Raw genomic sequence first — 27,424 nt, 5'->3', positions numbered from 1 at the left:
TGGCACCATTTTTCCAGTGATCGTTGTTCTTGCTAGAGCATGCTACTTACAATAATACATGCTTTTGAAGATCAGAATCCAACAAATACTGAAAGACATTTCCCCCATTCCTTCCTGACTCTTGGTTCCCCAGCTCACAAAGGCGTTCCACATGCTCCGTATGCCACATGCTTCAATTTCCAGAACGTATATTTTCCATAATTGATTTAATCCTTCAGCATTGGAAACCATAACTGTATAAAAAAAAATTTTATTTTGCCTGTTTCTTGTTCTCCTCACTCCCACGATACATGCATTTTACACAGACAACAAAGACGTTTCTTCTGTAACATCATCAGATTTATTCAGTAAGAACCCAGTCCTACCACAGGGGAGTTTTACTGCTCACCTCAGCAAGAGCAAGGTCCCAGTTTGCAACTCTATATCTAATGGAGCATTTTCACAGATGTCTTAAACTGATCTGTGAGGTGCCTTTGAAAGGGGTGCCTTGCCTTTACCCCATGCGCATTCTTGTTGCCTTCCCTGCACAAATTCCAGCAACAGTGTGGTCCTGCAATCAGCCGAGCTGGCAGAATGGGAACTCTACCAAAAAAGAGAGTAAACATTTTTAGCCAGATCAGCTTGCTGCATGATCGCCAAAGCAAGGGATGGGCATGAGCACCTAGTTAGATGCAGTGGCAAGAGTGGAATAATCACTTCTCTTACAGCTTGAAATTAGCTTAGCCTTGGAGGGCCATCAACAAGAAACATATCTTTCAGATGTACTGGGCCACATCCTTTGCTGATAAATCAACAAAGTTAGATCATCACTACAGAGGTCTGGACTTAAACCAGCTAACAATTTGTCCTATTATAGCCAGTCTCCCCCTGAAGCTGAATATATTAAGTAGTTCTCCAATAAAAATGAAATATATCCTCACCACCAGTCACTCCTGTTTTCATAAAGGGCAAAGCGAGAAGATGTATTCTTAATCACGTGCCTGACTCAGCAGAACATGTTTTGCTTATCTATTTGTCAGCCCACAGCCATGATTCAACTGTAATTATGACTTTTCCCCTGAAATAGCAATTTCATCTATCATTATCATTATTATTACTGCTTTTTTTTTTTTTAAATGGCAAATAGCATCTACCTACGTGGAATGTAGGAAGACTGTTTTCCTTTTGATATTAAAAGGTTCTCTCACAAAGTAAACATTGGCTGAACCTCAGAGCTGGTATACTGTTTAGGAATGCAGCCTTGCACAAAGCCAGAGGCTTTTCAGAGTGTTAAAAGAAACCTCAGGCATTGGAGTCATCCCCAGGAAGCAGATGAAAACGATGTGTACACGTGTCAAAATGCCAGCTTCAACTGTGTGAATATGTCAACATGATTTGAGCTGGTAGGAAAGCAAGGGCTGTATGGAACAATAAAAAAAAACACTTTTTAAAAGGCTGTTTTCTAAGACGGATTAACTGCATTTAAAAAAATAACTTTAAAAGATAACACAAAAAAAAACAGCAAAAGGAAAGCTGAAGTAGAAATTAAGAATGAGTCCCTACTGCTGCTCTTTAAAACAAGATTAGTGATTACAAGCACACACAAAAGTCTGGAATGTCACATGCTTTGTTCATTTGTGATTAAGACTTCAGTGTTATCTTAATTTTCTCTCCATTCCATATCCTTTGTTTACAAGTTGGAAAGTCTCACCAGCTGTCCTAAACTGGTCTTAGGTCACACTTTGTGGAGGAGCAGTGAGCATTGCTTATAGGACACAATCTCTACACTATAAAATCTCCAGATCTAATCAATGTTTCTTTTCTTTCCACAACATAGCTACTCTCTTCAGCATTATGGGACACTATTCTCCTTACCTTTACCATACTATGGAGTAGTGGCGAAAGCTAGCTCTGTCCTGGCAGGTCCCTGCGCTGTTATGTCCTTCTGGTGCTCAGAGACACTGCATGCCTTCGCAGTGCTGGACTTGGTCCTGCTATTCAGGAGCTGGAGAGGGAGCAGAGAAGCTGGAGAGGAAAAGGAGCTAACAGCATTGCCACAGCCTCTGGTCTCTTCGCGTAACCTGGCAACTCACCTAGACAACCCAGCAGATATGAAGAGATGGGAATATAAACCCCTTATTCTGAAAGGGCAACCTGCTAGGTTTCCAAAGTGGTATCATCAGAAGTAGAGCCAGGTAGAAAATGGAAAAGAAAGCCATAGAAGACAACTTTTCAATAAAAGCATTAGGAACAAAAATTATCCTGATTCTGAGTTACTGTCCCAGCCCTTTAAGGGCCATATAGTCATAGCCGTCCATCCTCCTTCAGGACAGAGTTTAAGCCAGACTTTACCTTGCCATGATGCACCTCAGTATCCACCTCTCAGAGGCAAGGTAGGCAGTCACAGGGTGCTCTCATCAGCGCTTGTCTTGATGAGATATGCCAGGTCAGAGGACCCTGGCTCAGAGGTAACCCAACCACTGCAGCAGTATGCCACAACCAAAAGGAGGCTGATGTAAGGCTTTGAGAATCTGCAGGGTAACATGTTTTCTGTCTTGATTTCTGTTTTCCATTTCCAGCCAAAAACCCAGCATTTTTTTTTGCACATACGAACAAATATGCGTTTCTTCATCATATTTCTAACAAGACTGAGTAGTACTGATGATTCAAAGCTGAAATTCATCATCTAGCTGGAGACTGAGCTCTCTGACTGGTAACAGTAACATGAACAAGATATATTTGATGAGGCTTTCTGGCTGGTAAGGGAAGGATAGACAATGTTTATGAGCCTCTCATTTGCACAGTGCTATAATGTAATGATGGAAGGCTAGGATTTGTCTGTGTAAGTGAAAGGTAAGATGCAAGATAGTGCTATGTCTGACCTCCTGTGAAAAAGCAGAAGAAAGTCTGTCTGCACAGATGCAGTATTGAAATGGCTCAGTAGTCAATACAAACAAAAAGCAGACATTTGTGCGTCGGAAATCAGATGGGAAAATTAGATAGATATGAACAATCCTGTCTTGAGTAGTGAGCTGGCATAGCAGGTAAAATTAGTGAAGTAAGATGCTTAACACAAAGAAGCAAAACCCCCCCAAAAAACAAAACCCATCACAGATTAAACAACCAAGAACTACATATTCTTGAAACTCAGCATGGTTGCAGTGATGACATTCAGACTCATAAACTTGTTTTAACAAAATATTTGGGGATCTTACTAGCACAATAGGAAAAATAATTATTTTCTGCTCCCTTTCATCAAGTTAATGAGAAATCATTTGGAATAGGATGGAATAGAGACGTCCACCACCACCTCTCCTAGGGTGATGAGACTAATTCCACAGGCTTTTCTGTTTGGGCTTGCCCACTCCAGTCATTGCAGATTCCTTGAATTATGAAATGCAGTTCCCAACATATGCTATGAAGGTATCAAACAGAGCCCGCTGCAAGCAGAACTGTATGTCACGTCACATGAAAACTATCCGTTTCACCAGCATAACCAGCAGAACATGCAATCATCATGAGTTTCACATTTCACTTTTCTCACTGAAATTAGGTAACAGTGGAAGAAGAAAAGTAGCAATGCCAGAAAAGGTAGGTTGCCTAATGTACATCATGACGAGTTGGGACAAAGGATTTTTTCAAATCCAGTCCACCAAAGGATTTTTAGAGCAGAATTGTCTGCACTGGGCACCAGTGAAGGACTTCTGGCTTCCCGTTTTTTGATTCGCCCCAGGAAAAAAGCACTGGAAGTCCCCAGAGGCACTCAGACACCATTCCTGGAAGAGAGCCTAACAGTCGGTATAGGGTGCAATGGAATAGGATGGAATTACACAAAGTCGAGGTAAGTACTTTTTGTGACAGTTTTTCTGCTCATTCTTCCATCTTTGTGACTCTGATCTAATAGTCAGTACCTGCAAATGTTAAAGGAAATAAATCAAATGTTGGACTTGTGCCTCATTTATAAAAAGTCATGAACATTCACCTACTTTAATTCACACTCTTAATAAAAACTTCTTGGTAATATGGATAAGAGGAATCTGAAATACCTTATGAAATGTGTAAGTAACACGTATAGATGGCATAGGCACCGTTACAATCACAGAACTAGCCAAATTCTAGAGTCTCAGTTCAGTAGGGTAGGGGGAATTGTACCAAGCATTAAAAAAAGACAAAACCCACAATGTTTCTGTGAAGCAAAACTTCCAACAGAAAAAAGTAATAAATTCAGGTCTACTAAAATACCCTGCTTTGAAAGGCAAAATATTTCGTGTGATTTTGCTTTTTTAATATATTTTAATTTCCATATATATATTTGCTTTCAGAGGGAGAGATTCATTATTTTTTAATTGCAACAAGTTCAATATATAAATAAAATTTGCCTCCAAAAAAAGCCAAAATACAAAGATGTGTCCAGATAAGGAAATGTTGTCTTTCAACCTTATCGAAGTGCAGCATTTTATTATTATTATTATTTTCAATGAAACTTCACTGAAATAAATTTTAAAAGTCTACTGGAAATTTTTCAATACCCTCTGCCTAGTCAGATATCCACAATTGCATCTCAGAAAAGTAACCTTAACTTTACTTCAGAGCATTTTTAGACACCAAGGGAGCAGGGAGTAGCTCTAAGAGCAGCCTCCTGTCTGTCAGAGTGTCTTCAGCACTGGTTGGCACGGAGGCGGATTGTGGCCCTTTTTCATCTAGCAGCTATTCGATGCAGCACATTTGTTATTCTTTGCTGCCAAGGAGACAATCTGTTTTTCATTTCCTCTGAAGAAGAGCATAATACTATGAGTAAAACATTAGATATAATTAGGCAAAACGGTTGAGTGCCTGACTGAGCAGAGAAATGGAACTGTCCTGGATATGAAAAATAGCCACACACCTGAGAAAGAAAAGAGAGAAAGGAGAAAAGCACTGCCCTCCCAACTGGAACATACAGAGGCTGTCACGCATTATCCTTTCCTCATGCAAGTGGGATATTTCCTAGGGATTGTGCAAACTAATTAAGTGTCCTCTCATAACATCTGGGGACCAAAAAAAAAAAAAAAAACCACCCAACAAAAAAAACCCATGCAGATCCTGCTGTTTTCCTACATAATGAAGTAAAATGTACCTTGAGATGGAAAATCTGATTCCTGCACATTTATAGATCTGTACACAACCTGGACACAATTCTCCAGTGCTTTATGCCAATTACATGTGTGCCTGTGTCTGAAAAATGTCCCTTAACTTATACAATGAGGAGCCTGACAAAAGTCTGTTGCTGCTAACAGCAAATATCAATTGATTCATTACCATTCACAAGAAGCGAACGTTCTGGAGCAAGAAAACCTGAATTCTCATATTCCTCTGAGCCACGACAGTGAGCAGCACCACCTCATGCCTCATAACCCATGAGGTTACGGAGGGCTGTAGGACTCTCCTGGAAAGGCAGGGATCCTTCAGAAGACAGCAGAAGAGTCAGCTATCAGGTATGATGAAGCAGCAGCTTCATCAAAGATGGGCAAATACCCTGCAAGGTGCAGTTAACAGTACCACCAGTCACCTCATACTCTTCTCCCTCGAAACTCAGTAAATACAGTATTGCTAGGGCTAGTGACAGACCACAGGCTTCATACTAACTCTGCAAGCCTTGTCTGGACTTGTCTCGGCCTACCTACAGCTTGCTTTCACTTTATTCCCTTGTAAAAGTAATTTTTTTAATGACCAGGTGGCAATTGCTTTATCTGTTTTATTTCACTTATCTTTGTTTAATTATGTTGTACAACCATCATTTTTATAGAGGCAGTTGTGACAAGTAGCACTTCTGTAGTAATGAATGAAGTAGAATGAAATATTGTCTAGAATAACAATATAGTCTAGGTGAATAAAGGCAAGGTATGGCAGCAGAAGGCTTGAAAGCAAGGATACAGGTCACAGGGTAGAGGAGTACAGGCATGGGATGATCAGAGAGGGAGCACGAGACAGCACTGGAAGCCCTGAGAACGTAAACATCTCACCAGTCAAAGAACTGCAGACTCGTGAAATGTGTAAAACTGGTATTAGGGGGAATAAAGTGAACAAGAAACCAAGTATCCAATAGATGTAAGACACTCCAAACAGCAAATCTGGGTGTAACGTGGAGGTGCTGACTGATGAAAAAAACCAAGTATTAAAGCATGTTAGGGGAAAAAAAAAACAAAACTAAAAATAGTCCCAAATGTACCCTAGAGTAAGAGGAAAAAGCCTTCAACACCACCATCATCGCCTTCCACGTGTAGGACTTAGTACACTGATGACACACTAACTCCTCTTCCAGACTGAAGCCAGTGACTTCAGGACCCAAAGGGCAGTGGAAGGGTATGCATAAGAGCAGAGAAATGGTAGGTACAAGGGAGCGTGTATATAGCAATTTTAATTGCATCATTATTGAGATATTTTCTAGAATTGTATGCTATTTTCCTTTTCTCTAATATTTAGAACTGGACTAATAATTTTTCACTAATTATACTGATAGCAATTCAGTTACACAAATAATGTTTGACATTACATATAAGGTATGTTTTCTTTCTGCAGGACAAAATTTTGAGTGTAACGTTAACTTTCACTCATGGATGATCTTCATACCTGCCCTGGACCCCCACGGATGTAAGAGAGGTGGCACGTCCACCTGCGTTAATGGATGACTCTCGGCAGTAAATTCAGCACTGGCAGTGGGAGACAGATTGCCAGCATTTCTCACCAGCACAAGGGCATATCTGCATCGTGTTTTGTGCGCTGAAGTAAGGTGACTCTGCTTGTGCTCTCCAAGCCTGCCAGCTCCAAACATGAAATCATCTAGGCATCGTGGCTAGCCCAGCAGTGAACACAAGACCTGCTGAGAGCCAGGTTTAGGCTACCCCAGGTTCAACGCTGCCCTAACACACCACAGCACTCTCAGTTTACAGCTGGCTCACATCCGGCTGCTTCAGAGCACAAGCTTCTCTCTGCCTGCAAATCAACTCGGAGACATGCTTGAAGATACAGTCCAGAAACCCAAAACACTCATGAAAACTTCTCGTATTCCCCACTCCCTCCTTTCTATTTTTTCTTTCTTTTCTTTTTTGCTTTTTCATCAACTTTTTGGGTGTGGCTCCTCTCCAGGAGGGCACCTGAATGGTTTATTAACAAGAAACACTGCCTACAATTTCACTAATGGCTTAGGCAGCAACGATGCTAGGAAGAAACATTATGCAGGGTCTTCTGTGAGAAGACGGCCATGGTTGGTCATCCCAAAGCAGCACTGGAGATAAGCAAGAAGCACACCTCAGCCCCCTGCAACTCTGCACAACATGGTCCTCAAGTGGATTTCCCTCTCCATCACCGATGTTCACATGCAGGACAGTGCCTATCAGCTACAAGAGGCAAGCAGATCTGTTGTTCATTTCAAGAGTACATTAAAGATGTTACCTGGATGAGCAGCGACTCATTAACACTTTCAGCTGTAGCCAGAGGGACATGTGGCTCCTGCAGCAATGCAAACTGATTCAGTCTAATAATTGTCATAGCTAAGAGTGTCAAGAGGAGGCTTACAATGGTTCTGCAGTCTGGCTTTATCCTTAAGAGTTAGGGTGGGGACTGTAAAGAATTGGCAGCTGATAACAGAAATGGAATGAAATCAAAATATCTATCCTTTGTTTATTCATCATCTTGAAATATTTATAACGGTCCAAGTAGCCCTCCACCCACCTCCTGCACTGGAGCTTTTAAATGTGTGTCCAGATTCAAGAATGGCAGCATCTTGAGTCCATCTCTGGATTAACCCAAACCCTTCTCCATAGGCCATTAACAGATACTTTAACAAAACGAGACCAGAATCTAAGCTAGCCTCAGCTTTGTATTTGCTGCCTAAACCCAAATTAATATTAGGTGTTATAAGACTAAAATGATCCCTAATGAACCCAGGAAATGGCATCCTGGATGAAGTCATGCAAGGCCTGACTCCAGCCAACAGGCCTCCACTCTAAATATAAATAAATATATAAAAATAAACTTAGGGCCAACTGCCCTTAATAGGGCAATCTATATTACGGTACCTACCAAAATGGATTTCAAGTCTCCCTCTGACTTAAGTTTAACATTTCTCTCAGCTCTCTATTTTCTTTAAGAAGAACTGTACACATAGCATCCATATTAAAATCACAAGTGTCCATAATGCTCCTAGAGTTCACATCTGCAGTTTTCTTTGTTCTCTTTAAGGAGATGGCTGCCAGTAAGGAAGATTACATGTTGCCTTGAATTTTCCCAGATTATGTCTGCTTGAATCCAGCATTATGGTTCAGCCTTTTGTACACATGGAGAGGGCAGCTGGAACATTTCAGATACAGATGTGAACCTCCTCAGAGTTAATTATTCACATTACTGTTTGCATCTTCAATTTGAGTTACCCAGCTTGTATTAAAGTCTTACATACTATGCACTAGCTTTGGTGCGCCAATACCTTTTGAGAATTGCTGGCTGCAACCACTGCTTCGCACGTACGTTCCCAGACACTTTTTGGTTTGTGTGATTGGTGGTGAGATTGTGAACACATACATGGAAAAAATCTTCTACCAGAAGAGCAGTTATTTAAACAATTAGCAGCACAGAAGAGACTAAGAATAGGTCTTCTAAAACCCTTTAGCTGCATTCCTTACTCTCCACCGTCCCCACGTGTCCCCTCCCTCTTCTGATCCAAAATTCCTAACCCTGCAGACGGTTGTCTTTGTGTACAGTTTTTGCTGGAACTGCAAGACAGTTTATCAAACGGGTTTTGAACGATGACACTTTCTCTCAGACCTGAAGGAACAGCTAGCTCAGTTCCCTCCCACGTCCTCCACGCACTTGCTACAGAAGAGCTGTGAGGTGTTTGTGATGATCTGTTTCAGACTTCTTTAACGCTGGACACGCTGGCCTCATGGTCTGACAATTGATTGATAAGTCCTCTTTTGTGGGCTGAGAATGACTGACCTTCTCCTCTTGGATTCCCACTATAGGGTAGCCCTGTGTCCTCTTTCTCGGCCAAGTGCCATGGGAAAGATAGCATGCAAAGACAGCTCAAAGAATGATGTATGAATTAAAAAAAAAAAAAAAAAGAGGAAGAAGGCAGCTTTGAAAATCATTCAGTGTGACTGTGCACACTAAATATACATGAGTCTTTATCATGTAAGGATTCTTTCTCGCATCTCTGTGCTGGCCCCGTATGTTGAGATGAGCCTTGCTTTAAATAGGTTTCCCTGTACACGTCTCATCTCTAGGAACTCTTTTAAATGAATTATCCACTGGGATCAATTTCCAAACAAAATCCATCACACTCAGGGCACAGATTTCCAACTTCACAAGCCATTAGTTAAGCTGGAAGAACAAATTACAGCAACTGTACTGTGTGTTTCCCTAAGCTCTTAAGTTATACGATCTTGTCAGTGCATCAGAGGCCAGCGAGACCATTACTGCTGGAATGGCTAATGGGAGGCTGATAGGAAGGAAAAGCCAGCCACTCAAGATGTGGGAAAGTCACTCACGCTCCCTGTGAAACTTCTAGGATTCCCTCTGATTTGATGAGGTGCTTTTCATCCACCACTTACTGCAAAGGTACAGTTTCTCAGTATAACATCGTAAAACATTTGGTAGCTTATAGAGCTGCATTACCTGATTCATATCCATATCACACTTCACCCATAACTGTGCATAAATCAAACTCTGAGTTTCCAGAAAGGTTGGTTAAAAAAAAAGCTGAAAAGGTACAGAAAGAAAAGCTACTGAAATATCGGGGGGGGTGGGAAATAAACTAATAGAAATAACATGGCAAAACCTGATCTTGCAAAATATTCAGTCCAACTTCTGTATAAAAGAGGTGACTAAAGTTATCCAGACCTAAACTTTTCAGGCTGGACAAGTGCTTCTGATGAATTTGTTTTATGCCTAGTCATTAAACACTTTCCATGAAAAGTAATTTGTCAGAATCCCTCAATGTTGAGGACTCCCAAAACACTGTACAAATGGTAGAGTATTAAGAATTTAAACAAGTAGCCACTTTCTCAATCCATGTTTGCATGTTTCTGTCACTGAATTTTTTTGCATGGATTTCCATTGGGTTTATCCTGTACTTGTTATATTTGTATTAGGTGGAAGTAGTTCATTAGTTTTACGGCTTAGGACCTGTCACAACAAGGGAGAACAGAGGAAAGTCTGGGAAAGCATTGGGATACCTGTTGTCTTGGAGGATTGCTCAGGAATCTGTCAGTGTATGTTTTGTCAGATGTTCAAAGGAGATGGGCAGAGATGGAGGGAGATTTTTGCTCTCTTACACATTAACCAAATACTGCCCAGACCCAGCAAGATGCTCATCATACTGTTCCTGATGAAACCCGTGTAACCATGGTGCCCATATTGCTTACAAGTTCAAGCATCTAGGGAAGTCTGCAGAATGGAGGCCTGAATCTAGAAACATTAATGCATGCTTGTTACTATAAAGTCCAAACCTAACAACACTCAGAGATCAAGTAATCTATTGGAAGGTGTGTTTACTGTCTGCTGGCCACGGTCAACAGAAAACTTGTCTTGGCCATAAAGACCTTTATGACACTAACAAGAGGAATCATAAAAAGTGAAACACCCTGCGGTGTCATTGCCACAACCTGTATTGGGTTCAGTTGTAAGGTGGTCAGGCTTTTATTAGAGATGAGTAAATTCTGGGACCTGCCAAAATAACTCATTCATCCAAACCTCTGCTGAGCTTGCTACTGCATTCAAGCAAAACTGGAAGGTTTTCAGATGCCAAGGAAGAATTTCATAGATTGGGATAAAACAATATTAAATCCTACGGTGTGGGCCTGAAAACAAGGAAAATCCAGCAGTTTCAGATTACTTGAAATGTATACGTAGGTGGATCATCTGATGCTGAAGATGATCATCTATAGAAACACTTAACTCTTCTTCTACCTCATATGATTTCAGGTAGAAATAAGTCTAATTAAATTCAGATTTAAATTTTTAACAAGTTTCAGGGTTAGATGTATTTGCTAGAAAGGTCGCGGCAAGGCACAGATCTGAACTACCTGGAAGTCCTCACTCAGCTGTAGATTAAAAAAAAAAAAATCAAGTCCAGCTATTTCAGTTGTCAGAGCACCAAACTCAGTATCGCAGGCATTTATTTGAACTCCCGTCAGTATTGGTTACCAAAGTGAATGGTAGAGATATAGTCCAACACATTTCCTTTCTTCCATAAATCTTTTTGAAATTAGAGGTGAAAATGCTTATACGAGTTGAGTTTGGGATTTCCAGAAAAAGAGAGTAAGTAATTTCACTGAACAAACAATCACTGTAACAAAAGCAAAATGCCAACGGTGGAGGGGAAACAATGGGGAAATGGGTGCTTTAAGTCCTGAAATTTTTTTATGTTGGCTGCTTCCATGCAGAGAGACAGACATCCCATGTTTGTTATAGTGTTTGGTAACATCACTTTAAACCAAGACACTGCTTCATCTGACTGGCCTAGGAAGCGAGCTAATGCTGTTTTCAGTAGGACTAAAAAGCCATATCAGAGTCTCAAGAGGGGTTGCAGACAGCCTCAAGGACTTGATCAGACAGGACTAAAAGACTGGTAAAAGGGTATTGCCCACAGAGGAAGGAAAAAAAAACAGTACTCATTGGTAAAGGACCCAAGTATACCTGATGAGCAGGGGCACCTTTCTCCAACATCAAAGGCAATGGCACAGCATCTAATTTAACTGGCTGAAAAGTCTAATGGCTGAAAATTAAAATAAGCTGTCAGTCTGCTAAAAAAGATTTTTTTAATTCAAAATAAATCAGACTAACAATTTACAGATGTTTGGAAAGAAAATGTTTAAGTTACTCGTTTTCAAAGCCTGAGCCCTCCCTACGTTCGATATTCCACTTGCATTTTAATGGTTGTGGTGGCTTTCTGCCACTGCCTGCTCCCTCCTTATTCATAGCACAAACCTCATGAGTCGGCAGGTCTTGCACTCACCCTTGACTTTGAAATCACATCACTTCTATTATCCTCAGAGTTAAGCAGTGGAGGCAGGGAGAGAAACCCAAGAGTTCCTTATCGCTTAAAGGAAAGAATTTATCAAGGTAGAAAATAAAATATATGTATGTATGTAAATATATGTCAAACAAAAAAGCCATATTTGGAAAATACCATTTTGGTGAAATTGTGGAAACCTTAAGTAGTAAATTAGATCCTTAGAGAAAGGATTAGAGGACACAGATCTTTTGGGATTTATGCTAGCACTTTCTAAAAGCACATGTACGAAGCCAACCTGTATTGCCAAGCCAGAAAAGAAACCTCAAACAATGAATTAAGTCTTAAAGTTCCCAACTCCAGCTCAATCCTTCCAGCTCTGAGAGAAGCAGCATGGCTGTCAGGCAGGCGGGAGGCAGGTCAGCCCTCATCATTGTGCCACTAGCTTTGCCTCCACTCCCTCCCTCCAGCCAAACCTTAGGTGAGGAATGACATGGCCACCATCTGTTGCATCTACTAGTATTTCTTTTAATGCTGTTCAGTTTACACTGTTCCTGCTATCCAGTTAGGGGCTTTCTTCACTTTTTTCCTCCATGATTGGAATTGGTGGGATTTTTTTCAGTATTGAACTTTTTTTTATTTTTTTAAAAGTTCTACAAACAAATTTGGCTCCCTGACACATCCAGCTTCCTCACTGAAACTGGAAAATTAAATTTCTCTTTCTTTTCAGTGGATCATTTTCTATTTTGAAGTTTTCTCTTGGCAAAAGTACACAAGAAAAGAAGGGTCAAGAAATGCATCTTCCTGGTAAATCTTTGCTTTTTTTGCCAATCAATTCTACCTCTCAGTATGGCAGGGATAGGAGATAAAGTCCCAATAACTAATTATCTACATGTAATATTTTTTTTTAAGTGGATGAGAATATAAAAGCTGAGAAAATGTAAAGTTTTTCCCCAAGCATTTTGCCTCTCCAATTAAGAAAAATGTGCATTATCATCTTTAAGCTAGTGTTGTTCTAGTGAAAATTTGTCTTCCCCTGGTTCTATGACCTGGGAGAAGACCAAGAAGGGAAGAAGGGTGGTGATGAACATGAAGGACATGAATACAGCTGGTCATATCAAAGCACTGGAAGAAGCATTGCTCAGATAACTAAGACTTGGTGCACTGGCTTGTCCCCAGTGAACATATCAGTATGGGTCTTTCTTCAAAAAATGAACTTTGGAGCCCAAAACATTCTTGAAACACATTCAAGATTATCCTGGACACATTTATAACATCAACCGTAAAACTGCAGAGAAAACTTTTCCAAATCAATCTCTTATGCGTTTGTGCCACCTAGTGAACAAAAACAAGTCAAAACGTTTTTGTGAGAGGGAAGACAGATCTTGGCCTCCTCAGAAATGCTTGCAAACTGGCTCTCAAAAGTGCTTTGGTGGCTCACTAGGTTACTGCTTTTGTCTATCACTGATGGACTGCCAGTTTCAAACCACAGAAGGACTGCAAATGAATGTGACCTAGTAATCCAGAGCCGCCAAAAGCTTTTCTGTCACAGGAAGAAAAAAAAAAAAAAAACCACAAATAGCTGGGTCTCACACTCATCCTCTCACAGCCCCGTAAGTGACATTAGCAGTAAGTGTGTGCAATAGAGTAATAAGCAACTCAATGTCATTCTGTGTTCAGGTATATAGGGTGTAACACCTAAATTTAGGCAACCAGTGTCTGCTATTCTGCAAGGGGAATCTTAATATTATTCAAATGAATATCTACTTGGACTGTAAAAAACACACTGGTATTATCCTGGGACACAGTTTCCTATATAGCTCATTGCTATTTTGGGACCATAATACGTTATGAACACGTAGCATTATTCATAGTAATAGCAGTCGTGAGGCCCCGGACAAAAAAGGGGAAACCTGAACATAGCTATGATTTACAGGCTAATCCAATAAGAGGGAAAATAAAGTGAAATCCTCATTTTACAGATAAAAGCAGTGAAGTTACAAAGTCAGACAGGGTATGTTTATGCTGCATATTTTAGGCCAAATCCAGGGCCCAGTGATGACAGTGAGTTAGTGTCCAAGGGTGTACAGGGTATACATGTATGTCTATAGGGTGAGCTTGTCTCTGGTGTTGTGCTCCTGCACGGCTTCCAGGACTATTCAGACCACGGACTAAGGAGGGTTGTGAGGGTTCAAAGTCTGTATAAACCTCCCAAAAACGTTAGTTGGTTTTTGTTTAGTTGGTGTGATTTAAAGCTTCAGCTGTGGACTTTGTTTCCAGATTCCAGGCCAAAATCCCTAACCAAGTGTGGTTTCAGTATTGTGCTTTGAGCCAATTTGTATATTAGATGACAATAATCAGATCCTGTGTAAGACGTTGATTTTGTTTACCAGTATTTCAAATGTAACAACTGTCTGAGCACTAACTTTCCCTGCAGAGCAATAAACTCGGTTGCAGGACAAACTACAGGTACACACGCTATAAAACAGTGCCATCTAGTGCATACTGGATGTTAGATTAAACAATCTTTTTCCCCAAGGAAAAACATCCTGAAGGTAACTGCTGGACACACCTTTAGCACAAAATTTCAGATTTCAATTGTTTGTAAAATTTAGGTCTGGACTAATGCAAATTAATTGTATCTGTTCAACATTTGCGTTCTTTCATTAAACGCTTATGCAGAGAAAACATTTTCCTTACAACAAACAACAAATTCCTAGCCACCCCCAAAATCAGACATATATTTATCACAGCAGTATCAGTTTCACAGCCTGTGTACTGAATTCTCCTAAGAAAGAGTAAAGCAATCAAAGAAGAATCACTAGTGGGTCTCAAGTAATGAGACTGGTTGTGATTGCTCTTTAAAACCTTCTGATAAGGCATTTATAAGAGCTAAACATGTAAATTCACAAACCACTGTTTTGCTCACAAGAGCAACATTTGCAATTAATACAGAAAGCCTAAAGATGTTGCTTAGAGCACAGAGGACTCTCAAAATAAAAACTGCTGGAGTGACACCAGGTGATCCTCAGCACACCCGCCAGCAAGCTCATACCAGAGAAGCCAGAAGAGCATTTGCCCAAATTCTCCACATCATGACAGTACACACTCAGTGCTATGCAAGGCAAGGGAGATGGTCTACTCTAAGAGCTTAATCTGCAGGAGTATGTTCCATTGCAAAGTGAAACCACTCTCTAGGTTGGACAATAGCCAAGTTCCTGCTCATGGTACGATACATTGCAGTGCGTGCCAGTCACCAAAAAGGCAGGTCCATCCCCCTATAGCCCCAATCACAGAACAGTCGTTCTTCCTTCGTGCCCATAGGAAACTTTCTGCATCTCCCTGCTCCTGGATGCTCCACCAGACCCTTCGGGACATTGGTTGCCAGTGTAATTTAAAAGGTGCTGGATGCCCCATAAGGAAGTACAACCTGTACAAAATGGAGAAAATACAAAGTTTGTCCTTGCAACTCTCTGTTAAAAGCTGTATTATTTTTGGTCCCAAATATACATCAGTATCTTCAGCCACACTTGTCTGAGCTGTGATTTCAGCAGTTCTCACATGGTATATTATTCTTGTCAGAGGTATTACTATGCTAGTAATGTACAGGCTGTAACACTGATAATTCAATAGGCAGATGTCTTCCTCTGAACCTGCAGTGATCCAGCTTATCCACGTCAGCAGGAAGGACCCTAGTACCACTGGAGGTCTCTGCCACCGCAGAAGGTGGACATTCTTAACTGTTTGCCCTGATTTAAGGGTTCTGGGGCTGTTTCAGCTAGAGCAGAAATGTCAGCTCAGGTATCTTGGATTAAGTCCAGGTACATAATTGCATTCTTCCTGTCTACATTTCCCTTTTGCTTTCAGTTGGATAAACTATTCCTCATGCTGCAGCCTAAATTGTGTTTTGCTGCTCTGCATGCTAAAAAGCTGCCATATTCCACCCCAGACTTGGCTGTATTTAAAGGATGGATTAACTGTTCTTTATGTATGCAGTTTGGAACGGGAGTGCATGGTCCATTGTGTGTTTTAGGATCATTGTTATTTAAAATAGCAGTTTACCACTGGTATCCTCATCTTACACTCAAGTCTTGAAAGAAGTATACGAAAAATAGATCACTGCGGAGAGTAGGTTAATATCCACAATGAGCCAAAATCAGCATTTAGTTAGAGTCTGATTGCTGCAATGTTTTTCTGGAGGGGGCTGGGAGGGAAAAGGCCTTTTCAGAATTAAGGAAAAAATAATCCACTTACATCATAAAAAGCTGGAATCACATCAAAGGCTGTGAAAGCTCAGAAATTGGCAACTTGAAATCCGCTAAGAATTGAAATGAATTTATACCTTTTTTAATAGAGCTGGAACAATGATTCAAACAACTTAATCCCTTAGCAATTTCATAACCTTTTGTTACTTTTCAGAAATCCCTCTCTTGTCCTTGTGTCTCAAATCACCCATTTAAATCTTTTGCATATTTAGGACCAAATTCTGCTCTCCTAAGTGTTGGATCCTGTTGAATTCAATAGACCTGCAGATGTGCTTGGGAGACCTGCAGAGCTTGGCCTCTGTCCTTGACACAGAGAGGACACTGAAATGGGGCAGTACAGCCTGAGGACAGCAAACAACTCTGTTATCTGCATGGCTATGATCCGCTGTAGCCCGTAGGAGAAAGTCAATTAGCCCTCATATTTAAAATGGGAGTAACACCAACCTGCTTCCCAAGAGAGCTGAAAAGCTAAAGCACATCCATGTGACAAAGCCTATTTGGTATGAATTTGTAACAACAGGCTCACTGGCCTTTTTGAATCAAGTGCCTATATATACACATGACCTCTTCAGCCCGAAATTGTCAGTACAGCCTCGTGTAGTTGCAGGACAACTGCTGAGATGTAGCATCTGAGTCCATATCCGAAGTGTAGGGCACGGTCTCCTTGGTGCCAGAATAGATGCCCCTGCCTGGACCTGTGGCGCAAAAAATGCCCATGCCAAGCCCCAGGTGGTGAAAGGGCACTAATGCATACGCCTAGGGCCCCTTCAGCCCAAGAGAGATGTGAATCCAAGGCATCCTCCCTCCCAAGCTGCACCTCAGCACCAATCAGTGAACGAACCAGATGAGATCCTAGTCCATTCCCCCTCTTGAAGGCACCTCAGTGGATACCAAGAAGGTAAAACTCATGAGGGAAAGAAGTGAAAGGAGCCCAATCCTGTAGTTAAGCAGTTGAGGTGCTCAGCTGGGAATAGGGTAACCCAGGCTGTTTCCTCCTTTTAGGGGGCTGTTGAGGTTGTACTGGCCACTGGAGGTAAAGAAAGGGAATAACCCAGGCAGCAGTGACCAGCAGTCCCGAATTACCCCTTCCAGCTGAGTAGCTTGACCACTGCTCTAGGTGCTGGTTTCAAGCTCTTAACTGCAGCCCTGACACAGCCAGGCCAGCTCCTGCTGGCACCAGTGTGCTTTCTGCAGCAAACACCACCCTTTCCCTGAAACCACGGGATGAAGCTTCACACACACAAGTGCACACATGCCTGTGTTGGTTTTCTGCAATGTTAATCCTGTTTGATCTCTGCACATTCTAGGTATAAAGTTACTTTTGCACATTTCCTCTGTTGACAGCCACCTTTACTAACCAGCAGTCCCTCATTACCCCTCTGCAAGAGCTCAGGACTCCTGTTCTGCAAAAATAACACCTTTGCACAAGAGCTGGCTCCTCTGCAGAGCTGCTAGGAGTACTGGGAAGGAAATGTACTGAAGAAGCTCCCAAGTGTACCCCAAAAGCTCAGGTAGTAGGAGCAGAGCTTTGGCAGTGCTTTTTAGCTCCTCTACCCTCCTTCCTTAAGGCTTCATGATCTTTTACCTGCTCTTGTCTGTGAAAGAAAAGCATTTGTTCCTCATGTGTTAACTCTGTCTGGCAGCAAGCATTTAGCTCTGGTAAGGTCAGTGTATACTCAAGGGACTCCATCACTTTGGGAGCCAAGAAAAGGGATGGAGAGCATCCCAGGCAGCTCTTCTAGAGCCAGGTGAGACAGGGATTGCCCATAGCTTCTGATTTGGGCTATTTCCAAGAGCCAACACATCCAATTCACCACACTGAGCATCACGACAGTACATTGAGGGAGGTCAGCGTCTGTGGGAGGCCATGACCCCTAGAAACCTCATCTTCTACTGATGAGCACCTTGGAAGATGGTGAAATAGATTAAAAACTTGCCAAGGTCTCACAACAGCCCTTGCTAATGCATTTCCTTCTATCTCAAATAGAAGCGTTTTTAACATTTAATGGAGCACAGGCTAGAACCTCATTCTCCCAGATGCTCACCATTGGGAAGCATTGGTCCCCAGGCTGTTTGGTCATTCTCACCCATGAAGCACTTCAGGAAAAGTTTAATGGGTAAAATTTTGGTTTCTTTCTACAAACACTTAAAAACAATAGAATATGTTAGTGAATGAGGGCTTAGCGTCTTCCAGTTTTAGATTCAAGGTCTTAGTCTGGTTGACACAGTCACATTCAGATGATATTAACTGCCCTGTAGCAATGTCAAGTGAGGGTGCTTTACAGGCACTATAATTACAGCAGTTAATTATTTTCACAGTGTCATAGGTGTGCATAGCAATACATCGTTTAGACAAGTCACTACCCCAAGGACCTTACAGTCTAATCTGGATGGACACAGTAGAGATAATTAAAGAATGACCCATGGAAGTAAGAGCAGAAGCGAGTCGAATCTGAGTTCATCTACTGTTATGACTGTGGGACATGTTTACCCCTCTGACTACCTAATGCTATGGCCAGATTTGCTTTTCAAATGTGTGGCAAGCAGGGCAGCTGTGGCAGCCCATGAGGCCTGGGACAGCAGCACATCTCCATTCCTGAGGTGCTGGTGCCCTCCTGCGGCCACTCCCGTTTCGTCCATTTGCCGTTGACAAACGTTACAGCCCGCCCTTCTCTTTGTGAATGTTATTTGATATTTATGTTTATGTCGCATCCCGCAATCCCCGTTATCATTCCTCTGCCAGCTGAGGCAGCCCTTACCTTTTGTGTGTCTCAGATAATGAAATATTTCCCCTCCAGAAAGTATAATTTCCTGCCGTTTCCTTCAGAGCACAAGGTGATCAGGAAGAAAAGGAGTAGGAGAAGTTCAGGCCATGTTGATACTGTGTGGTCAACAACACATATTGACACAGGGACAAACCAACACCCACAGCAGAACCATGAACTTCTGGAGCCATTAGCTACATTACAATGCAGGCTTACATTAACCATTTAAAATAAACAGCATTCCCAGGCCAGAGGATGAGTGTTAGCTATTAGGAAACTCAAAAGTAAATTCTCCACTGACTAGTAATTTTCCGATTTCTAAACCAACCTTTTTTTTGTAAGAATAATATTCCCTCTTTTTTTATTATTAATTTACATTTCCAGGCCTGCCTAATGTGTCCGATTTCCACTGGGGACCAGAAATAGAAGTACTATCCTGCAGAGGAGGAAAGTGATTCCTGCTGGTTATCCAGCCTGGATCCCAAGTAAGGTGGAAGAGAAACCTTTATAGCCTTGGTGCACCCGCTCCTGAAAGGCTCTTCTGAATCCACACATCTCTCCATCTATTTGAATGTATCCTTTGATCATGTACTTAGGTACATCTTCTGGATTTTGAAGAGTTCACTCTGAAAAGCAGAAAAGCTGCGTGAACGAAGAACTGAAGCAGCCTTCAGCAAATGAGGAAAAAGACTTCAAAGGACTTGGGAAGACTTCTTGTAGGAAATATGAAATAGCAGCAGGAAAAGCCACAGAATTAGTATTTTGCCAGGGAAATCTTCCCTGTTTCCTGTAAGCACCCCTGACAAAATTTTTATGGGATCACAAAGAATTTTTGCGTCCGTTTCCATGAAACAAACAAACAAAAATTTAGAGAGACCAAACAGATCCTTTGTCCATGCATATGCCCAGTAAATGACAATTCAAAAATGTTATCTGGGATAACCCAGTCACACAGCTCAAAGGAAGAGAAGAGCAGAGATGCCCTAGCCAGCTGAACAGCAAATGTTTATTGCATAAGAAAATTGTGGTGGTCTAAATATTGTTAGGTTGCCAAGGAAATTGTAAAAAATTTCACACCCTCCATAAATGTATACACATCCTGGCACAAAGACGTCTCTATGGCTTTGGAACAGAATGTGAGAGACGTGCTGAGCCTTAAAATATGCTTGAAAATGTACAGTGTGATATTGGAAAATCCAGGCTATCCATTATCCTTTTACTTATGTACGTATACACGTATTCATACGTGGACAAAACCAGCAACGTGAATAAAATATTCAACACCTACATTTTACATGGACTTTATATGCATACCTACGCTTTAAAAATAAATTTTTTTCCATTTTTACTGAAGTATACTTTAAATATACATTTTATGAAATTAATAGCAAAATCATGTCACAAATAAACTACTTAAACACAAAAGCGTGAAAATACATTTCACTTGCTCAGAACAAACCAGCATAGGTAATTTCTCATTTCTGTAACAACTCTATCCATTTCTGTTTCACTTTGATTTTCTTCTACTTCCTCCCCTCAAGACTGTGAAGAAATATTTTTTATATATACACACACGCTTATGATACTCCTGATTTCTCCAAACCCCAATGGAAGAATCTCCTACAAGCAATTTTTCCAGAGAAGCTTTCCATAGTCATCACACTCCCATTAACAATCACTTTTTTTAACTCCTTTTTTCTTTTCACCCTAGAATGCCATGCTTAACGTTCAAAATTAATTTCTTATTGCTCAAGTCAAAACTGCATGTTTCTTTACCTATAACAAGGACAACAAGAATTGTGACAATTGTTCTTCAGTACAACAGCAGACTAGATTATGCACTGCATCTCTCAACTTACACTGGCACGATAAGAATAAAGATGCTATACATCACCTGACTAAAGCACACCCAAAGCCTGTTTCTACTAAGACTGCATTACAGGCTCTTTCTGTGTTACATGGGCAATATTAAACAGTGCAGAATAACATTGCTCAGCTGCGATGTGGATGAAGCTGCAGAACTGAAGCGACCGAAGACAGGAAGTCATGTATGGCTTGCCATGCAAACACCAAGAAGGCTGAATCTTTAACTTGATGCTAGTCACAACTGCACCCAATTGCCCTATAAAAATATACAAAACATCCCAGTTTCCTGAACTGTACTCCATCCAGCCATATTTCTAGGAAAGCTATGTTCACACTTCAATTGGCAATTAACTTTTTCCCCCATTAAAATATCACCATGTGTCTCTTGGAATGCATGTGCCTCATGTTGTGCAGTATGCAGAGTAACATCATGCTACAGACACAAGCATTAGCAATGAACTGGACATCTATGTTACCTCGCCACGTAACAAAAGACCAGCGTAATCGTACCTGGCAAATCAATATGATCACTTGTGTAGCAAATCATTCCTTTTCTTGATATATTCTAACATTTGAAGGGTGTAGTTTAACAGAAAACAGCAGAAACCAATCTTATGAATACATATGACATGTAACCTAACTTTTCCCAGCCCTTCTATGCTTACAGCCAGTTGGAACTCATTAGAAAATGCCTTACATTGAAGACAACCCAATTCCAATATGGAATAAAAGTTCAAACATTTGAGATTTTTCTAAAGAATAGAAATTTCCAGTATTTTTACAGTTCACAAAAAAAAAGAATTATTTCGTCTATGACAAGTAAAGCTATTAGCCTTTTTTCTCCTCTCTCACCCCATTTCCTCAGAGAACTCCAGAGGAGAGCTGCTTGAGATGGGTCCCCAAACCTAAAGCACTGGCAGAAGCCAAGGTCAGCTCAGTATGGTCTTAGAAGAAATTCTGTTTGCTCCTTTGGAGGGTGAAACCAGAAATACTAAGTGAGGGTTCCCAGCTAAACTGCTGGAAGTCTGGAAGACCCAACACGCTTCTCAAAGCTTTCTGACAAACCCATGCTGGGGAGCACTGTGATGTACCTTAACACCAGTGAAGATCCTGAGGTATCACCCCAGCAACATAGTCACCTACTCTGTTTAGGTCAATATCATCCCTATCACTACGCACCAAACTTGGCAGTTCTCAAAATAAAAAGATACATGTGAAATCTTAAAATGTTTTGCCATACCTACACCTCATGACTCCATCCATAGATGAAAATCGCTGGGGGAAAAAAAAAAAAAAAAAAAAAAAAATCAGTCATGTACAGAGATATTTAGAAGCGTGACTTCCAAACCATTCTCCTCCTTCAAAACGACTTTCATCTTCTTGGATGCTTCCAGCTGAGAAATTGAGCTAACTTGGCAACACCAAACTAAATAAATAGCAGATGGTTCATTAAAATCTATTAGGACAGAAATGTGTTTTTGAATTTCCATGCTGAATCTTTGAAGTAGTTGCATTCACAGCTGTCCTTCAAACCTCCACATCCAAAAGGGAGGTATCAGGAAGTCAGCTAAGATGTTGATGTTATCTCCCCAAAATATCTGAAGAACTTACTATCTTATGCAACTTATGTAGCACAAAACATTCCAGAAGTTGAAAGAGAAAATAGATGTAAAACTGTTTCCAAGAAACATATTTGCAGCCACCTGAAGCAAACGTTACATGAAAAGAAAACAGATTCTACAACAAAAATGCAACCCACTCTCTAGTACAAGTCTACTCATATCCATCATATCCAGCCAAATGCATAAAGAGAGCTCACGTGATCCAGGATCTACTTTAGCAATAATATTCAGTATTGCTAACTCTCATAATCATATTTAGACCGTCCCAAAAACAGTAAAAAAAATAAAAAAACTGTGTAATCACTTTAGCACCATAAACATCAAAATGCCCATCACCTTACAGAGTTACATGTCTGCAGCTGAAATGTTTCTTAAATGACCTGGGAACACTCTCCACTTATCTCTTCTGTCAAAGCCTCAGTGCAGAATAACAGTCTCCATGGGCAATAGGCGGAGAGTGACTTTATTGTGGTTGTGGGTAGACTTGCAGACTTGAAAGGAGAATATCCATATTCTCATACAAAGACTAAAAATAAGCCCTAGGACTAAGAAGAAATTACAACCTTTGTTCATTCTTCAACTGCACTACCACCTTCTGAGTGGCACCTGCTAACTATACAGAAGCTCACGGATACCTTTCTCAACAAAAAGGTTCCTAAGTAGAATCATAGAATTGTTTGGGTTGGAAAGGACCTTTAAAGGTCATCTAAGTCCACACACACACACCCCCCGCAATGAGCGGGGACATCTTCAACTAGATGAGGTCGCTCAGAGCACTGTCCAACCTGACCTTGAATGTTTCCACGGATGGGGCATCTACCACCTCTCTGGGCAACCTGTTCCAGTGTTTCACCACCCTCATCATAAAAAATTTCTTCCTTATATCTAGTCTAAGTCTACTCTCTTCTAGTTTAAAACCATTACCCCTTGTCCTATCTCTACAGACCCTACTAAAAAGTCTGTCCTCAAGTAAACTAATACAATCACAGCCTTAGTCTGCTAAGATACACTTGCAATCAGTGAAAGTCATCCTCTATATTATGCCCAGCCCCAAAACACAAAGCCACTGGAGGAAAAAAAAGGAAAAACAAAACAACAAAAAAAGGACTGTTACATAGTTTTAATAATGCCTTGTAACACCATGGCATGAATTCCACCTGTTCTCCAGCTCAAGAACTGCCACATTCCAAAACATCCTCCTGCCCCCATACATTTATAACGCATGCTCACTCTCCACACTGCTGCATCCCCCAGTAAACACTTCCAGCCTTCCTATCCAAATTACTTACAGCTTCCACAAGTGTAATTCAATCTATGCTAATTTTCCAATTAATTCTGTATTCTGCTCTCCAACTTTCTCACCCCAGCTGACATGAAAAGCAGGCACCAAGTTTTACACCGAGATGGCAGAACAGCTGAATGCTTAATGACCTAAGTAGTTCAATTCACTGATGATTAAATGCTAGCGAGGTTTCCAAAGTGAATTGCATGCAGTTTCCCACCACACAAGCTAAATGTGAGACAGTGAGCTTTAGTTTAGGATTAGCGAAAACCTTGCAAGTGTTTGATTTCCTTCAAGGGAAATAGATGTTTTCAACAGACTCTAAAAATGCTTTGTTAAAAATCCTGTTAGTCATGCCTTACTCAGCTAAAACTTAGCCCAAATTGAGCCTGTTCCCTGGAGTTCTTTCAGCTGCCCACATGGCTGCTCTTCCAAACTGCCCTGTCTTGAGCCTGCTGTTTTCAAATCTCGTTCTTCCAATACCCCAGTCATTCAAGAGCTGTGAACCCTTCAAAGATTGGATTGTCACCTGTGCTCAGAAATGCATTACAGCTTTTTATCCTCAACCTTGCAAACGAACACTCCTGTTCAATGAGAATATTTGCCAGGACTTCTAAAAGAAAATAATGTGGAACTAAACTGATTTTTGTACTTAAAGCCAAAACTTTACCAGTGCTTCAAAATTCCCACATCAGGTCCACTTTATGACAACCTTAGGAGCATTTGATGTTTACATTGTTGACATGATTTTAGAAGGCAAGGCACAGAGTTTTGTGATTACAAATTACAAGGTTGCATTGCACCCCTAGTTCACTGCAAGGGTATAACCTATAATTAAAAAAAAAAAAAAACAAACAACAACCACCACCCAACAAAAACTCTCAACAGCAGGGAAACCCTGTGGGTGATGTATTTTGGGGTGGTCTATGGATTATTTGGGTTACTGGAGTCAACTGCCTGTCTAAGAGTACATTTGAGGCATATCACAGCACTCCCCGGAAACCCATGGTCTGTCAGGTCTGATCGCTTAGACAATCTACATAATTGCATAAATTGCTTTCACTTCCTGTACACTATATACAACTCAAACGTTGAAAGAACAGAGATTGGGCATCATTAGCCCATATACCCTGTTCCTTAGTGCAAACATGTCATTACACTAATTAACATATTAATGTTGATTACTTAGGGTTGCATACTACAGTAGGGCAATTAGTAGTACTACAGAAGTTTGCAAAAATAGATTGTATAGAAGTCAAATTTTGCAAGTCTTAACATAAGCAGGCAATGCATTGTAAACTTCACTGATATTCCCTTTACCTGTCCAAGACAGGGCGTTACGCTTTAATTTCCCTGAATTTGAGTCCCAAATACAGAACTAATTTCTGCAAATGATGCTCACTTCTAAGGAAAATAACAGAGCTACCTGCAGACAGCTTCAACAGATGGGTTCAATTCTGTAAGAACCTGATCCAGTTCATTCTAGTGAAGATGAAAAGGTTGCTACTAAATTTGCACATTTATTAATAGAACAACCACATACAGCCAAATACAGACAAAACAATAAGGTCTCCACACACAGTAAAGGAGCCTCTACAGAACCAACAACCTGCTCCACCTGCAAGCCATGTTCTACTTGGAAGAATCACTGCAAGATGTCCCTGATCGGAGATGGAGAGAAGAGGTCAGCTGTGATCCTGCCCAACTGTAAGACTCACTGCTGCCTGAACTCGCATTGTTTTGCTCTCCATGACATGGAGTATCCTTTTATAGGATTTCTATGAGCAGCTGAATTCAGCACAATCTCCGGAAAAATGGTTCCCATGAAGTACAGTCAAAACTGTCGTGAAAAGCCCTTTGTTTCCATTGCACCTTGGGAAAATCCACAGACTAGGAGAGAAGAAATCCCAACTTTTTTTAAAAAAGCATCCTCTCTACAAAGAGAAGTGAGTGGGGAACTCCACCAGCACCACTCACTGGAACTGCACTCATGAGTCTTACCGGTGAGTTGAAGTCAAAGCTTGACAGAATATTTAGTAGTTCTTTGCAAAACAAGTAGTTTTCCACAGACACTTTTATCTAATGCAAGACTGGTGTGAATAAGTGATCCAAACATTCATTCTGTGATGAATACCCAGAAAGAGCTAATTCCATACATTTCAGTGGTTTCATACTTTTGTCAAGCAAACCATGAACATGACAGACTGCTTTAGTTCAGTCATGATTTAAATTCAAACTCAATACCACAAGATAATAACTTAGTGTGTGACATGAAGGAAAGTCACAACTGTTGTCAAAGCTTCAAATATCTCTATTCTGAAGCATTTAATATGCGATGTCTAACAGTGGAATTCTCCATTGTCTGACAAGGGTAGAATCAGTTTCACTGGGACTTAAAACCATGTTACTCCCCTCCCTCTGAAATTGCTTTATAATTCCAGGGAACACAAGACTCTGTAGTGACACCAAGTCACCACTCAGCACGACGCTGGTGTCAAGGCACTGCCTTTCTTTCTCCCCCTCATCTCTTTTTTCTTCTCTCTTCCTGCCCCCAACACACACTAATCTTCATCTGGAGCTTATGTTTTGGGAATATAAAAGAAAGAGCATTGCTATATTAGCCTCTAAATCGGCAGGATTTAGCCTCATGAGGTAAAGAAAAGACCCTCCAATGACAGAGCACAAGGACGTACCTGGAGAATAAAAATATTTGTAGGTTATACTTGGAAGCTGCGATATAGATCTAAGGATGGATCCCCTCTACCGAAGCTTCATGGAGCAGCAGCATGGACAAGCACGATTCGTGAGCGGCACAGCTTATCAGCACAGACCACCTGTGTAGCCACACAAAAGGGAATGAAATCGGCACTGCCTGAGCAGTGCATGAACACCTCCTTTTGGGGCCCTGCCTTTTCTTCTCACATCTCAAGAAAAGTCTGAAAACAGACACATTTGAAAATAAAAACATTTGAAACCCTTACCTTGAAAAGAGCTGTTAGTGATGTGGCTGCATGGCTTGGAGAAGAAAAGCTCCAAGAAGTCTGCCTTTGGCCAGGCATCCAGCTGTGTTGAAGCAGGAGCTTACGTTGGGTCAGGAACCGGGTGGGTCTGTGTGGGTCACCTAGTGGAGCAGGCTCCACTGTTTCCCGGGAGCACCCCAGTGAGCCAGAGGCACAGAGCAACTGTGGGATGGAGGACCTGGGGAGGGAAGCACTGGAGTTAGACATAGGAGAGGATGAAGGGAGATACAGCACAAACCCATGAGGAACCAGATTTCAGTAGCGTAATGCCTGTCTACGGCCACCCCTTCTACCAGTGAGCTGAGCAAGGGGCTGGCGACAGGAGCTATGCTCCACTGGTGGCATAGGGTCACCTGGAGGTTTACCCAAAAGTTCTCAGGCTTGTACTTACACAAGGGAGCACTTCTTGCAACACAGGATTACACGGTTGACCCTACAGGAAAGCATGCAGTGATACAGCACCAGGTCACTCAGAGAGGAGCTTGCTGCAGAGGCTGCTAGAGGCTATGCTGCAAAGATTTGTCACAGTAGCAGCAACAAGAAAATGTTAATTACAAATTATTTCTTCAGGGCAGCTAAGGACAACTGATACCTCGGACCTCCATCAGACATTGTCTAGGCATTTCACACATTTCCACA

The 27,424-nt window shown here is 41.2% G+C and overlaps 1 long non-coding RNA gene across 3 annotated transcripts; it reads right to left on the bottom strand.

Moving 5' to 3' along the window:
- On the bottom strand, positions 1–27,424 carry LOC127015287 (uncharacterized). Of its 3 annotated transcripts, none has more exons than XR_007766319.1 (5): positions 27,177–27,424; positions 26,747–26,963; positions 26,459–26,599; positions 22,102–22,136; positions 18,882–19,621 (listed from the first exon to the last, which is right to left on the bottom strand). It is a non-coding gene; the product is annotated as an uncharacterized LOC127015287 (long non-coding RNA). The 3 variants fall into 3 exon arrangements; XR_007766320.1 differs by lacking the exon at positions 18,882–19,621 and adding an exon at positions 20,968–21,117; XR_007766318.1 differs by lacking the exons at positions 18,882–19,621; positions 22,102–22,136 and adding an exon at positions 1–3,890.

The sequence above is a fragment of the Gymnogyps californianus genome, chromosome 3 (genome assembly GCF_018139145.2).
Source record: "Gymnogyps californianus isolate 813 chromosome 3, ASM1813914v2, whole genome shotgun sequence".
Taxonomy (NCBI): Eukaryota; Metazoa; Chordata; class Aves; order Accipitriformes; family Cathartidae; genus Gymnogyps; species Gymnogyps californianus.
The sequence above is the reverse complement of the archived record's forward strand: the minus strand, read 5'-3'. Positions and strand labels throughout refer to the sequence as shown.